This window comes from Octodon degus, unplaced genomic scaffold (genome assembly GCF_000260255.1).
Source record: "Octodon degus isolate 3935 unplaced genomic scaffold, OctDeg1.0 scaffold00017, whole genome shotgun sequence".
NCBI classification, from domain to species: Eukaryota; Metazoa; Chordata; class Mammalia; order Rodentia; family Octodontidae; genus Octodon; species Octodon degus.
This window is the reverse complement of record NW_004524593.1, coordinates 400,151-415,351: the sequence shown is the minus strand read 5'-3', so window position 1 is coordinate 415,351 and position 15,201 is coordinate 400,151. Positions and strand designations below refer to the sequence as shown.

The 15,201-nt window shown below is 45.4% G+C and overlaps 1 protein-coding gene across 1 annotated transcript in view; it reads left to right on the top strand.

Annotated features, from left to right (window-relative positions):
- The first annotated feature begins 3,546 nt into the window (after positions 1 to 3,546).
- Brinp2 (BMP/retinoic acid inducible neural specific 2) overlaps positions 3,547 to 15,201 on the top strand; it is a 96,807-nt gene continuing 85,152 nt past the window's right edge. Inside the window, exon 1 of the mRNA XM_004626774.2 lies at positions 3,547 to 3,872. The gene's annotated coding sequence lies outside the window, so the exon portion shown is untranslated. The remainder of the gene's footprint in view (positions 3,873 to 15,201) is intronic.

The following is a 15,201-nucleotide window of genomic DNA, read 5'->3' as shown; positions in this document are numbered from 1 at the left end:
GTACAAACTTGAAATCAAGCACCATGGTTCAGAAATCTGAAGACACTAAATCTCATACTCTTTAAACCCCTAGATTGTCACTGTGTTGCATCCCTCCCCTACCCAATGTGTGTGCACGCACACAGACACACACACACACACACACACACACACACACACACACACACATCCCATGACAGCAAGTGAAGCCCACTTCCTGTTTTTCAGTTTTCACTCCACCTCTGTTATTCCATATGCTTGGAATGTATTCCTCTTCATTTGTCAGATTGTCCATCATTTCAGACTAATCTTCACCTTCATTTTGTAATAAGAATTTCCATCACCTTTCTCAGTTCCCCTCACTGAGCACTCAGTTGTGCTCACACACACACACACACACACACACACACACACACACCTCCAAAGTCTATTTCCAAATACAGAATCTTTCATTCACTATTTTACTTACAAATAGAAATAATAATGCATAATTTTAACGTGGTTATGAGGAAGGCACATGCTTCCTTCGCAGAGCCTCTGAAATATTTCATTGCTCAGTAGTGACAGCGTTTGCCACCATCATGTCACTGAACTATTTAAAGCAGAAAGCAGACTTGAGATTTGTCTTCACAAGATTTGCTCCACTGTAGTAGCCCATAGTAAATTCAATGATTTATACTCTTTGGTGCTTACCTCAAGAGAAATGAGTCATACATATGCAAAAGTTAAGTACAGGAACATCCTTAGCAGTATGCATAATAAACAACAAAAAAGATAGTTTAAATATTTATAAATAGGAGAATGCTATGTAGTCATGCAATGGAATACTACACAACCATTGTAAAAAGTACAACAACTTCATGAGTGACTCTCCTAGGCATAAAGATGAGTGAAAGAAACATGATACAAAAGAATACATACTCTAATTTTCCCTGTGGATAAAACTTATGATCAGATAACAGTAATCTTTAGTGACAAGAGTCAGGAGAGTAGTTATCACTGAGGGTGGAGGGTTCTGACTGGGAAATGTCAGGAGTATGTCTCTCAAAGTCCGAGAAGTGATGTGGGTAGTGGTAATATGAGCACATGAATAAGCAAATACCAAACTATACATGATTAGACTTTTTAGTGTATGTTTTTAATTCATTACATTTGAGTTACATGGTTGAGAATGCCATAGTAGAAGAAAGCAAGGTAATTTTTCCTTTGCAGGTTGCTTTCATACCTTCCAACTCTATTCTTTTCCCCTTTAGAAATGTTTTTTTTTTAATTAACTGTCCTTCCCTTATAATTGATATTCTCGGGACCAACTCCTCACACCACTTACTTACTCCCTTATGTTATTCTACAGTGACATACAGTGTCTTATTACTTGAGACAAATCAGTGGGCCTTTGTCTCTTGAAATGACAGGAGTAAATAACTCAGCAGTTGGGCAACAATAGATGTAGACTTTCACTGCTTCACTTATTTATTTCATCACAGATGAAGAGCTGGAGGCCCTGTAGGATGACCATTCTCTGGCATGTTCTATAGCATAGGCAAACAGATACCTGTAGCATGCAGAAGAAATGCTCAATATGTGTAACGGCCACAGGAAAAAATACAGGTTAAAATCAGGTATAGATGAAAATGAAAAGATGCTATTGCTGATTCCCCTATTCATACATCTGGGTACGGTTTTTAGATAATCTAGATGGGCATTAACTTGACATTCACTGGCCTCTTCGTTGTTTTATTTTTTCTAGGTCTTTGGAAAATAATCTCTGCTGTTGCTCTTCCTTTAAAGAAATTAAAGTGGGACTATATGCTGAGTGGATATTCTCTCCTCGTTCCCCCATCACATGACTTTATGGGATGCACCCAAGTGTTTTGCTCAGTCCCAATGCCCAGCTCCTCTGCTGTTTTGGACTTTTTTGTCACCAGGACCCTTCCATGTTGTTGCCAAAATTTAGCACATATACTGGTTAGTGGGACATATTTGCTTTGCACTTTCTTTAAAACATCAAAATATGTAATTTATATTCTTTAACCCCAAAGTTAACATGTTCTTCCTTTCCCTTTTCCTGCTCTCCTCTCTCTCCCTTCCACTTTCCTTCTATCCCTCTCTCCTTTTCTCCTTCCCTCCCTCCCTCTCTCCCTCTGTGTCTCCTTCCCTCTCAATTCATACACAGCAAGAGCACCTGCTTCACAGAAACAAGGCTGATCCTGTTCTGACTATTCTAGTTTTCTGTTAAAAACCAAATTCCTCTTCCTGGCACCCACTGAAGTGAAAGGAGATACACAGAAAGAAAACACCACAGGCAAAACAATTAACTTTTTTGGAAGCAAATATTTTTTTTTTTCTCTTCAGTGTCTCCCTAGGACCCTCAAGCTCTTCTCTTTCTTTTGTCTTTGGAGTCCTGGTGTGGGGGCAGCATGTTTCTTAATTTAATTGTCCAGCCTCCTCTCTAAATCTGTTTCTTTCCCTAGCCATCTTTCCACTGAGTTGCTGCTATATTTTGCTTCCTTTTCTCTTCCCTTCTATCTCTGAAGTGTGTGTGTGTGTGTGTGTGTGTGTGTGTGTGTGTGTACTATGTCTCAGTGTCTTACTTTGCAGCTTATTTCTAATTAAGTTGTTTAGGAGAAAGAAAAAAACAACAACATAACAACCACGGGATGAAGTCTCCAATTAGAAGAAAATGGCTCAAAGGGTCCTCAGCCCCAGGAGGACCACTGTAAGCAGCAAACAAAATGGGAAGGGACAAATGATCACTGTAAATCAGGAAGATGAGAAATAAAATGTACTTGGTTCCCCAGCTACTTCTTGTTCTTTGGCTTTCTTATACTCTGTAAACCTGATGAACTCCAGTCTCCACCCCCAGACTCGAATGTATTGATGGCTTCCTATGCCACAGCAAAAAAACTCCGTGCTGCCTGGCTGAGAGGGTTAACACGGAGCTGGTACCCCAGGCCGCCTGCTAACCAAAGGAGAGAGCAGTGGGACTCAGAGCCCGCCCACCTGCCATGCCTCCAGCCAATAGGAACCCGCGGAGAGTGTGGCGCTCTGTCCTATTGGCTGCCGGCCTACGTGCATAAGAAAGCTAGAGAGAAGCAGGCAGGGCATCATTGTTATCTTAAGACACTCATCTGGTGTCTGAGTCTGCAGGTGACACCGCTTCGGTACGGAGTGCGGAGTGGAGCGGGCACGCGCCGGCTGCAGCCTGGGACGGAATCCGCCAGCCTCGCCAGCTGCTCGCGGCTTCTGTGGCAGCGCCTCCGCGGATCGTGGAGGCTCCCGAGAGGACTTGTCCGGGGAAATGCACCTGCCGTTAGCGCCTAGAGCACCAGCAGCTCCGCGGGCAGCCGAGGAAGCAGGGGAGCCGGGGGAACGGTCTTTGCCCGGGTGCCAGGTTCTGGTTTCGGATCCCAGAGGGGGCGAGTGAGTCTCCTCAGAGTTCGAAGGAAGGCAAGATCTTGGGTTTCTCCTCGGTGCAGGGACAAGGAGGGACTCCCCTTGCTGGGTTACTACTTTCCTCCGCTCTCTCACCCCGCGCGCTCCCGGCCCAGAGCCGAAGCCTCACTTCCGAGATGCTCGGGCCCTCGGGGCTGCGCGCCGCTCCGCGGGAAGGCAGCGGGCAAGTGGTCTGAGGCGGCGGCGAGGGCGGCAGCAACCGCCAGCGGAGAGCAGGGGATTTTGAAAAGAGACAACCATTCCCTCTCGCGCGCGGAGGGGGAGGCTTTCGCGTGTCCCCACATGAGGAAGAGCCACAAGAAACCATGAAGTAAAAAAACTTTGGAAACCTGCCACCGGAGATGCTGCACACAAACCTGGGATGTTTCAGGAAGCTCCTCCCGGTCGTTGGAGGTTTGAGGAGCAGCTGATACCCAAGAGGGCTCTTGCAAGGATTCAAGGTAACAGTGCAGGGGGTTCCTGGTTTCCCCTTTTCCTTTTCCTTTTTGCTGAGTCCATTGGGAAATGGGTCCTTCTGCTTGCATATTCAACCCTCTTGCTCTGGCGCCTGGCGAAGGGAAGGATTCCACTTAGTTTCTGTCTCTCTCTGAGCTAAGCTGTGGACTTTGGGTTTGATTGGAGATCGCTCTGATTTTGTCTCCTGGTGTTGCATGGCTGTCACTCAGCTTGGGCACGCTGCCTGACCTATATTGCTTTTGCTTGGTTTAAGTCCTCAAAGTTAGTGCAACTCCCATTAGCATCGGAAAACCCAATCGGGCTGCATAATTGCATAAGATGGGAAGGACTTTTGCCTGCTGAGGAGATGCTGGACTGAACTGTATGAGGTTCACTGTGTTTGGCGAAGATCCTAAAGAGCTGAGGTGGTGATGCATAATACATCTGTATTCACATGTTCATGGATCCCCACAGCATGTCTTTGGAGGCCAGTTGCGTTTCCCCGTGCACATGCAGTCCAGAGGAAAACAATTTCCAAAGAGCACACCTTATAGGGTGCAAATAGTCTCTCCCAGGTGGAGGCAGAAGCCCCAGTGATTGGGTTGAGCTTGTGGGAGCACTTGAGACACTGGGAAGGAATATTCCTGTACTGAAGGGAAGGATATTTTGGTATCATCTAACACATCTCTCTCCCTGCTTCTGTGATCATCTGGAGAGGCAGTCAAATGCTGCCTGTGGGGTGTGTGTGTGTGTGTGTGTGTGTGTGTGTGTGTGTGTGTGTGTGCTTGTGCTTACAGCTATAGGCAGGAAGCTGGCTTCCCACGGAAGAAGCAAGCGTGTACAGCACCCAGCCCAGGCCATGGATGCTGGAGCGTGAACTTGTGAGCTATAGTTCTAGCCCAGAGGAGTTTTCTCCTCACCAAGCAGTCTTCTGCATGGTACATATTTATCCAGGGTATATAGACCTAAGCCAAATATTAACTGATAATCAAGCTAATGCACTGTAACATGATTGAACAGACCCCTTTGTAAAGAACTGTGTGTATGCTCTTTCTAGCCCTGGGAGCAGGGTGCCCTAAGCAGTAACGAATGTTTTGTTAAAAGGCTAATAATTATAAGAGGACATGCTTGCAGCCAGGCAAGCTGGCCTTATCCAGTAGGGACAGTGATACGTCAGTACAGATGAATACAAAAGATAAAAGTATATTGTCAGCCAAGTATTTCTGCCTCTGTCCTTGTCCAGCCATGTACACAGGTAAGTGTTGAAATGATTCTGTGTTTCTTTCTGGCATGCTCTTTGGAAGACATGCAATATCACGATTAACTAAGCAGTTAAAGTATTTTACCAAATCCCCTCCAGGGTAGTCTGATGCCATCAGGCCACAGCCAAGTGAGGCTGGAGTTTGCGTGTATTCCCTCTTGACTTCACACACTTATTGTATGTTATTTGTTTAAGGCCTGACCCTCTGGAGTTCCCTTTCACCCAAAGTAAGTTGCTTGACAGCACTGAGGACAGGACCAAGCGATGCTGCCACAAGGATCCTGTCTTACCCTATCATAGTCACTGCCTACTCCCAGAAAAGATGCACGCTTGCTTCTTTGAGGGAGGATATGATCTCAAAAGAGGCAGAGCATGAATACTAAGAAATATTTGGAAGTAAGGAAACAAATGTCAAACCGTAGTCTTCCCTGTTGGAGAGCAGCTGGCTCTAAGGATTTTGACAGCTGGGCTGCAGTCATGGAGAAGACAGAGGCATTCTTGACTCTTGTTTCCCTTTCCTCACCAAAAATGGAGCTGGTTTTTTCTCTCTGAATGAAGTGATGTGTGCTGCAGTGTAGAAACAAGAAAGGAGGTGGGGCTGGAAGGGCTGGGGAGGGCAGAAGTTTCCTGGCCTGCTAGCAGCAAGCTGGTCTTGAGGAGGGGAATAATTTCTATGCTGGATCTTTGAGCTCATCTTCTGGGTGTTCCTTTCTGGCCTCCTGACTGGTTGTTTACTGAGCAAGGCCAGAGGGCATAGAGCATCCCTGCGTCATCAGCTCCTCCTGATCCCCTTCCCCAAGGCACAGCCTAGCCACTGGGGAGCATCACTAACAGAGATCCCCTCAGAGAGGATGTTCCAAAATCCCTCTCTGGCTCATAAACAAGAGGTAATCTGGAGAGACTGGAGACATCTGCATGGGTACTTTCTGCTGACTGGGTTCCTGCAGTTGAGGTTTCCTGGTTAGTGTTTAACAAAATCCTGTGCCTTGCATTTTTGTCTATTTGGTTCTTTCATTTTTTTTTTTAAATAATAAGATCTTGTATAGATTTTTTAAAGACGTCCTTTTCCAAAGAGCAGAGAGCATTTCACAGAACTCTTCTAAGTAATCCTCACATCGCTTATTGTCTCATTTATCTTTGATTACCCTGAAAAGTAGAGCTGGAGTGACTCTAGCCTTCTTCTTTGAAAAGGGAGGGCAGAGAACCTCAGAATGAACACCTGCTTTGCATTGGGTCACACAGCAATGAAGAGAAGCCATGGAATGGGATCTGGTTTGTAGTGCTCCTGAACGAAACCCAGTGTCTATTGGCTCCTTTTCAGGCATGTTTTAATATTAGCAATTGGGCTTTGATTTAGCTTTTCAATACTTTACAAAGCTGGAAGGTTTTAGTGACCCATGGTTTCTCTGCTGGCACCAACCTAAGGATAGTGAGGGATAAAAGTCTTATGAGCATTGGGTCTCAAGGATCTTTTAGTCTAGTGAGAAAAAAATCAGCTTACCTCTGGGACAGGGAACATGATAATAGACATTCTACAGAATAGTCCAATACACAAGAAATCAAAAAGCTGACCCAAGAAACCTACAATTGATTTCTACAGATATCAAGAGCTGTTAGTATTCAAAAGAGGGAGAATCTGAATGGAGCCATGGGCAATGGGGTGGGGTTGGTGTGGGTAGGGAGAGAGGGGCTCTAGCTGGTAGACACACTAACTAAAACCTGGTGGGGAGGCTGGACACTCCAAAGCATGCATGATTCCCCATAATCTTCCTGAGCCACTGCTGCTCTGGCTACCTGGACATACTATATATCTGGTTTAACATTTTGGACATGTATTGGCTTAGAGAAAGTTTCCCTGAGACCCAGACAGAGGGATCTGAAATGTTAGGAATCTCCTGAGCCATTGGAAATTATCTGGCCCTCTATTGGTCCTCAAGTCTGATCTATACACAATGGGAAAATACTGTTCAAGGTCAGAGAGCTTATCAACATTGTATCCAAAAATTGGAATGAGGATATTGAGGCAAAGCAGGCAAGTTTCAAGAGAACATGAGAAAATCTCATATTTTAAAATCAGAATCTCTGAAGAGAGCTTTGATTTTCCTCCATTTCCTATTTCCCCACCCAAATGTTCCTCTTGGGGTTTACTTAGAGCCGGCAAAATGCCAAAGCCTTTAGGCATTTTGCATTGAGCAGAATATTTTCAAGCTTAAGATTCTTGAGCATGCCCATGTATATAACCTCTTGTCTCCCCTTCTCTTTCCCCTTTAATAAAACATATCCCATAGCAGTCACAAAGGAAGATACCACAAAAAAGCAGGAGGAGATGGGGTGTGGTATTGCCCGCAGCTGTACCACAGGGCACTGTGATTGCTCAGCTGAGCAGGAGCGAGAGCGGCAGCCTGCCAACCTGGGAAACGGCTTGAAAGGCTGAGGGCTGTGGCCCACCAGGGCAGCCTGTGGCTGGCCAGCCACACACTTAGGTTCCAGCAGTGGGCTTCTCTCCAGGGGAAAGATCAGGCACAACCTGGGTCCTGTGAGAGGCCTGGAAACACAGCCACTCAGTTCTTTGGGCTTCACTTAATTCACTTAATTTGAGACTTCTATTCAGGCTGTGTATTCAAGCTTCTCTTCAGGCTCCTATTCAAGTAATGGCCTGAGTGGCCCCCGTCTTACAAGACAGGAAGTTCGTACTGGGCATGAGAGAAGAATGACTTGCCTAAAGTTGTACTATACCTGAAGTCAAGGTATAGAGTGTGCTTTTGCCCCTGGAGTTCATTCTGGGAACAGGGCCAGGGACATTTCCCTGGAAAATCCTGCCCCAAACCTTGCTATCCCCCTTATTTCCTGTGTCAAATTACCATACAGCTGGGCTGTGGGTATGACACCTTTTTCCTTTGCTCTTTGGGTGCAGTCATGAGCATCTTTAGGGGCCGAGGTAGAAAAGAAGGACAAGCACATGGTTATGTGATTGGTTGTTGTGGATTAAGGTGTGTCCTGTTTGGGAAAGAAGTGAGAGACAGTTTAGTTATGCTTCAGCCTGCAAGCTGCAATGGGTTGGCTTTGTCTGATCAATGAGGGGCAGACTGACCCCTCTTTATATTGTCATGCTGCTATGCAGAGGGAAATAAAGTTGAGCAGCACCATTATTATGAAATCTTTAATACCTAATCTCATCATCCTTTTCTGAGCCTCATACAAAGTGCAAATACATCTGCAATGCTGGGCTGGAGCAACAAGTTGATACTGCACAGGCCAGGGCTCTAACCAGTGCTATCCAATATGGTAGCTGCTCAAAATAGCTGGCTTTTGAGGTTGTATTTTTGTTTTTTCTTTTTGGCCAGCTCAGCCCACCCTGAGGGCTGGGCTGGTGCAGCATGTAGTGCCTGGGATTGAACCTCAGTCCCCTGCACCTGCCTAAGCTGACCTAAGCAGGCACTTTAGACCGATGAGCTATCTCGCCGGCCTCAACAGCTGGCTCTTAAGCACTGGAAATATGTGCCATTCATGTAAAAATATATGCTAAATTTCAAAGTTTAGTTTTCAAAAAAGAATGCAACATATCTCTGCAATAATTATTTATGTTGATTATGTTCAGTGACAATATTCTGAATATACTGGGATATATAAAATACATTAAAAGTAGTTCCATGCATTTCTTTTAATTTTTCAACATGTCTACTAGGAAAGTTAATTATTTCTTTTGAACTAATTATTTCTTTTGGTCTAGGCCCTGTAGAATAGTGACAGGTTAATGGAGAGAAAGGGCAAGGGCATGAGACAAGAGGAGCCAGAGACATAAAAAGAGAGAATGTGGAGGCAGAGGCCAAGTGTAGCCCAGAGTGAGCTTCTGAGCATGTATTTCTGAAATTTAAAGTCAAGGAGGGTGCAAAGCATGTTCCTTGGCCTATATTTATTGAGGAAGGACCTTATTAACTGTGATTCAACCCTGCTCCTTTGCAAAGCATTGTAGCTCTCAAAGAAGAAGCAGGTGAGAGGCCTGGAGATTTATGCTAATATTTTTGAGATTCTGCCTGACAGTAGAAATACCCAAGTAACTGACCTTTAGGGTTTCATCCCAAAGTGTGAGACCTTAACAGTAGAAATCAGATGAATGTTTGATTTTTTTTAAATCTTCTTTTGCATTTCTACTACATTATGACCATTCTTTCTTCAAATCAGATATGATAATTCTACAGTGGACAGAAAGAAATGCCACTGCTATGAGTTAAACATTATTTTGTCTAACTAATAGTGAGAAGAATATGGAAAGAATTATGATTTAATTTTATTTAATAATTATGATTTGAAGGTTATAACTCATTTATTATTGTCATTATTGTTAGGCAGGGCAATAAGGTAGGGCCCCATGTTGACCTCAGAGTAGCTCGGCATGCTACAGTTCACAGGTGCCTCAGCAGCTGATTCTCACCATATCACTGCAGGGCAGTTATTATCTCTGCTCAAGGGTTTCTGTGACCCCCCTCCAAATTACCTCTACTACCCTAATTGTTAAGCCTTCTCTGGCTGGGCACTTTGTTCAGTCTTGCTTAATCACACCAATCTCCTTAAGGATCTAAAATGTTAACCATGTGAAAGAGTGATCATTAGGGCTGGCCAGCTAGCTCAGTGAATTAAAGTGCCTGCACATAAGCACAGGGGCTGGGGGTTTGATCCCCAGGCCTGCCTTGCCGGCCCTGCCCCCAGGGCACACTGGGGGACTGGGGGTGGTGGTGCACGCCTGTAATCCCAGCTCTTGGGACACTATAAACAGGCAGATCACTAGGAGTCCGATCTAGTAGTAAGATCCTGATCACCTTGTAGACCTTCCCCACCCCCCCCCAAAAAAAGCTATCATTGCTTCTCTGATGTTCAGTATCAGCACCTACAAAAATAAAGGTAATAATGTTCCATCACTCAAAAGATTACTTTCATCTTTTAAAAAAGAGAAAATACACAAGAGGACAAACATAGCTCTAGGTACACTGTGGATGCCAAAAAACGCTAGCCCCTTTCCTAATAAAGGTCTAAAGGCTCTCAGTTTGATACCCTAAGGTCACAAGTCCAGAGCTGGACTTGGAGATCACGCATTCACTTTAAACCCCAAGCCAACACTTTCCCCAAAATCCCAATTGGTTCATAGCACAGCCAGACTCCCAGAGGCATCAAGAAATGAGGCTCCCTGAGTTCCAGATCCTCTCATGCAGCCCCAAAACTCAGTCTCTGGCTCTGCCCAAGGGGTTGCATCTGATGATTGCTCAGTGCACAAGGTCCTCTCACCCCTCCTGCCATTTGCCAGTGTCGGGTTCCAGCCTTTAGCCCGGTCCTTCCCAGCATTCGCTCTCGCTGCTTCCTGTCTTGAAGACTAACCAGTTCACTCTCCTTTTCCCAGAGTCAGGGTGATATTTCACACTGGCAAATCTAATGATGCTTCTTCTATTGTTGTAAATCTCCAGTGACTCCTCACTACTGTGGGAATGAAATTCAGATTTCATAGCCTGGCCCAAAAGAGGTCCTTCCTGAGCTAGTTCTCCAGCCCCTTTGTACCTCTCTCCCACCTTACTCTTGTCCCTACAGCCACTTCAAAGAATGTGTGCTCCCTCTTGTTCCAGACCAGGTAGAGGGCTGTGTTATTTACTGCAGAACCTGCTTCCTCTTGGTCTCTGTTTTCTAAAGGGTTGCTGGGCTTCCAGCCTCTGTAAATAGTATCTCTTCTTTGAAGGCTTCTTTAAGACTCTGAGACAGAATTGCTTCCTCCTCCACACTCCCACACATGGAGCTCAGACTCTGAGCACTGCACCAACCACCATGAAGTGATTTGTTGATGGGGCCATCTCCACTAGGCAGTGGGCTTGAGATCGGGGGTTCCAGACACATATGTGTTGGTTGTATTGAATATGTGATTATGAGTATGCAGGCTTCCATTCTTCACAGGGGAATCATCAGGAAACAACACAGATCAAAGCACTGCTATCAGGTGGTTTCTATGCTAGCGGAAGATGCCCTGCTATAATAGTACTTAAGTGTTAGGGTACTATGTTGGAAATTTCATACACATTAACTCTACCTTCATGGTTTTATAAAGTAAATAGTCTTATGATTCTCATTTTATAGGTGACAAGTTGGAGGTTCAGAGAGGTTAAATACATGCCCAAAGTCACACAGCTAGTAAGTGTGCGAGGTAGCATTCTAATCCAGTTTAAATCCTGAGCCCTTATTTTTTTATTACTGTGCTATCCACGAGCATAACGATGTAGGCAAATAAATAAATTCAACTGCAAGTGATGTTAATGGAGAATATAAAATAGGGTTCTATGGAAGAGAGTGATTAAGACAGTGGTCAGAGAAAATCCTTTAGACGAAGTAATATTTAAGTCAAGATTTGTCAATGGAGAAATGGAGGTATGGCTGAATCATAATACAGAATGCGGCTGAAGCCAGAGGGCTAAAGAGAAGAATTGCTAAGTCTGTAACTAGGACTCTAGCTGCCATGCTGTACTCCACTTGCTCTGGAGGCATCAAACTCAGTCCTCAGTGGACTTGGGAAGCATCAAAGAGTCCCAAGCTTCCCCAACCTTGGCCCACTGGTGCACTTTTCCCTCTTGTTTTTCTGGGTGAAGATGTCTCTCACAAGGTGTCCAGTTTGCTGCTTTTGACAAAAGTAGAGGGTGTGTGCATGCACACACACACACACACGCACACACACACACACACACACACACACCACTGCTTTGCCAGACCACTTTATTTCACTTCTCTCCTGTGAACAACGTGTCACTCAGAACCTTAGTGAAGTGACAGGCACAGGCACAGCAAAAAGACAGGAGACAACCTAGAGGCAGGAGCAAAAGGGGAAAGAAAATTATTTTTTAACAAGATGAGAAGTGAATCGGACTGGAGGGAGAAATGGGAATTTGATAGTGGAGGGGCACAAAGAAGGGCTGTTTTTGAGATGCAGACAGTGTGCAGGATGGCAGCTTGCTCTACAACTTTGTAAATAGCACACAGATACACATGTACATTTATAGGGCCAGGGAGATAGCTCAGTGGCATAAGCACCTCATAGCAAGGGCAAGGTCCTGAGTTCAATCCCAGGTACCAAAAAAAAAAAAAAAAAAAAAAGATGCACATGTCCAAAGCACATGTATATTTGCATGTATTTGCACACCATATATATCTTCACATACCATGAAAGGTATGAATATTTCTCATCATAAAAAGTGATTTGGAGAGCAGATGAAACTTAAGTGGAGCAAGTTCATACATATTTAATATATATTGCAAACCTACTTTATGATAAAAATTATACTACATTCAATTTTCCTTGTACTATCTCATTTAACTTTCATTCCAACCTATGAAGTCCCACTCCTGTCTTGCAGAATGAAATGAAGGCAGGCAAAGCCCAGTGGAGCCGATGTCAGGCTCAGGGCTCTTGCTAGTGCTCCAGGCCCTCTGCATTGCAGCCTGGGAAGCTCTGAGAGCCACATGGGTGGGGGGAAAAAGACCTTTGACTTCTGGGTCCAGTGAACTTGTACTTTAAGTCTTTCTTGATTGCTTGCCATCTGTGTGACCCTAGCAAGATTTCTCAACCTCTGTGAACTAAGTATTAAGTATTCCCACTTAATTGTCTTAGAGACAATGACTGAAACATATCAGCAATGTACCTGCCTAGAACCAGAATACAGGAAGTGGTAATTGCTGACTTTATTCCCCTCCCCCCACCCAGCAGAAGCATTGTGAACACTGATTTCTAAGGACAACAATGATGGGATCCAGCTCTGGCCAATGAGGGTTGGATGGTGGCCTCAGCATGCGCTGTCCACATTCCAGTGTATCAGACAATCCCTGGGAGTAGATACCACTAGCCAGCTACCACGCTAACTGCTTTCTAAACATTGTCTCATTTAATCATGTAACACATGGTTATCTTCCATGTACAGGCAAGAAAACTGAAGTTTGGAGAGATTAAATACCTCATCCCAGTTCTCACATGCTGAGAGTGGCGGAGCTCAGATTTGACCTCGGGTCTATCAGATACAAAAGCCACAGTTTTCAACACTGGGCTGTGCAGTGGGATCAGCTCCAGGGTAAATGGCACCTTAGTGCACAAGTAAGGACATCTGCTCCACCTCACTCTTGGGGATTTCTGGAGCAGGTCACAATTGTTAATGCATCTTCAAAAATGCTGCAGTTTCTTGTGCAGTTCTTTATACATCCCTGGTCTCTAGCATGCATGGGCTGAATCTTTCCAGTGCCAACACTTTTGAATACAGGTGTGCTTTATTTTCAAAAAAGTAGGCTTTCAGAACAAATAAAATTATAAATGAGTGTCCTTAGGATTGGAGGGAATGATTTCCCTGAATTACATAAGAATATATTCATGGTGGTTTCCAACCTTTCAAAAATAGGAAGTGGAAGACTTTGATCAATCAATGCCCTCCTAGAACCCTAGTGTATAAAGCATATGCACATGTACGTCTGTGGCTTGTGAACCCTCTGGGTCTGGAGCGCTGCCGCCTGTCACTTCTTTTACCTCTCCAAAAATGCATCCCCCCAAAAACTCCCTGGAATCTAAAGTTTGTTCAAAACACATTGAAAAGCATGGCACTGTAGAAGTCCTTTCAACAGCAAGACTTGTGATTCATCTAAAGTAAGAGAGGACATATTAAAATTGATCATAAAATACAAGACCTTCACCAACCCAGACACATCTGTGACGTGCAGTGAGGCTAGGACAAATGACTGCTGTTGTGCCTGTTCTCAGTGATTGAAAATGCATGAAGTTCAGTGTCTATGAATAAACGCTAGCAGTGTGCCAGGAACTGTACCAGACATGAAATGTGCGAGCTGTGTATTTCCTTCAATTCTAAAAACTCCCTATGAGGTATGTGTCATCACTGCCCTTTTGAAGATGAGAAAAACCAGTTACAAAGAGGCAGCTACCCAAGACTTCATGGTTAGTAAGGGTTGGGATTAGAACTCATGCCACAAATTGAATTAGAGAACCTGCCTTAGACCACCAGGTCCTGCAGGTTCCACAGTGATATTGCCTCTCTGAGTTGTTTACTCTTTCCTTCTTGGAGAGATTTTACTCAAAGATATTTTCATTGGACACTCAGGTATCCCATGACCCAGGCAATGATCCTTCTTTCTGAATCCAGTTCTTCTTCTAACCCTCAACCTCAAGGCAGGCCAGGCGCTCAGCGTGGAGCTGCAGGCACAGAAGGAAGTGGTTACTGGGGGCACTGGGCTCTGTCCCTGTCTCCGCTGGCCTTTTACAGCATCGCGAGCCTCCTGAGCCTGCTCAGCCCAAGCAACCTCCTCCTGGCTGGCCCGCCCACAGCACAGGAAGAGGCGCTTCCTGGAAGAGAGTGCGTGCGTGGGGCTGCAGGCAAGTCCTTGGACTCCCCTTCAGGGCTAGTAATAGCAATGCCAAAGCACTCCATGGGGACTGCGGGACAGTTCAGTTCTCCCTCCTGATCGCTCCGTGTCCAGCCTCTTAGCCGACTATAAATATGTCGTCAGGCAGGAGGGAGGCCAGGGGTGAGCAGTATTCCAGCGGGTACTGGGGTCCCGGGAAGCACCCTGACTGCGCCGTCCCATTCAGCAATCTTCATCCTTTGGGATTTGGAGACCTGAGGGACTACAGAGCAAGGTCAGCATCCTCTGGAAGGCTCAGGTCACTGGAGACCCCTAGAGGCAAGAAGTCTGTGTTACAGCCCCCTGGCTGAAGAAGAGGCATAGGCGAGGTTGAGGAGGTTGCGAGGCAACCTTTGCTAAAGCCCTGTCTGCAAGCTCTGGAGGGACAGCAGCGCGCTGTGTGAGCAGAGCTTGTGTGCGCGTGGGCGTGGGCGTGGAGAGTGCGGAGAGAAAGCACCATTTTTTTGAAGCCGCCCTGCCGTGACCAGGCTGTCCCCGCGCCCCTGCCTGTTCTCCGTTGCTCCTCAGTGGCCAGAGTCTCGCTCAGCCCCCAAGACAACCCAGAGACTGCCCTCCTGGGCGACTCCCCACCACCTCCATCAAGATGATAGCTTTCCCTTGGGCCCTTCACACCTCCCTGTAACCTGATC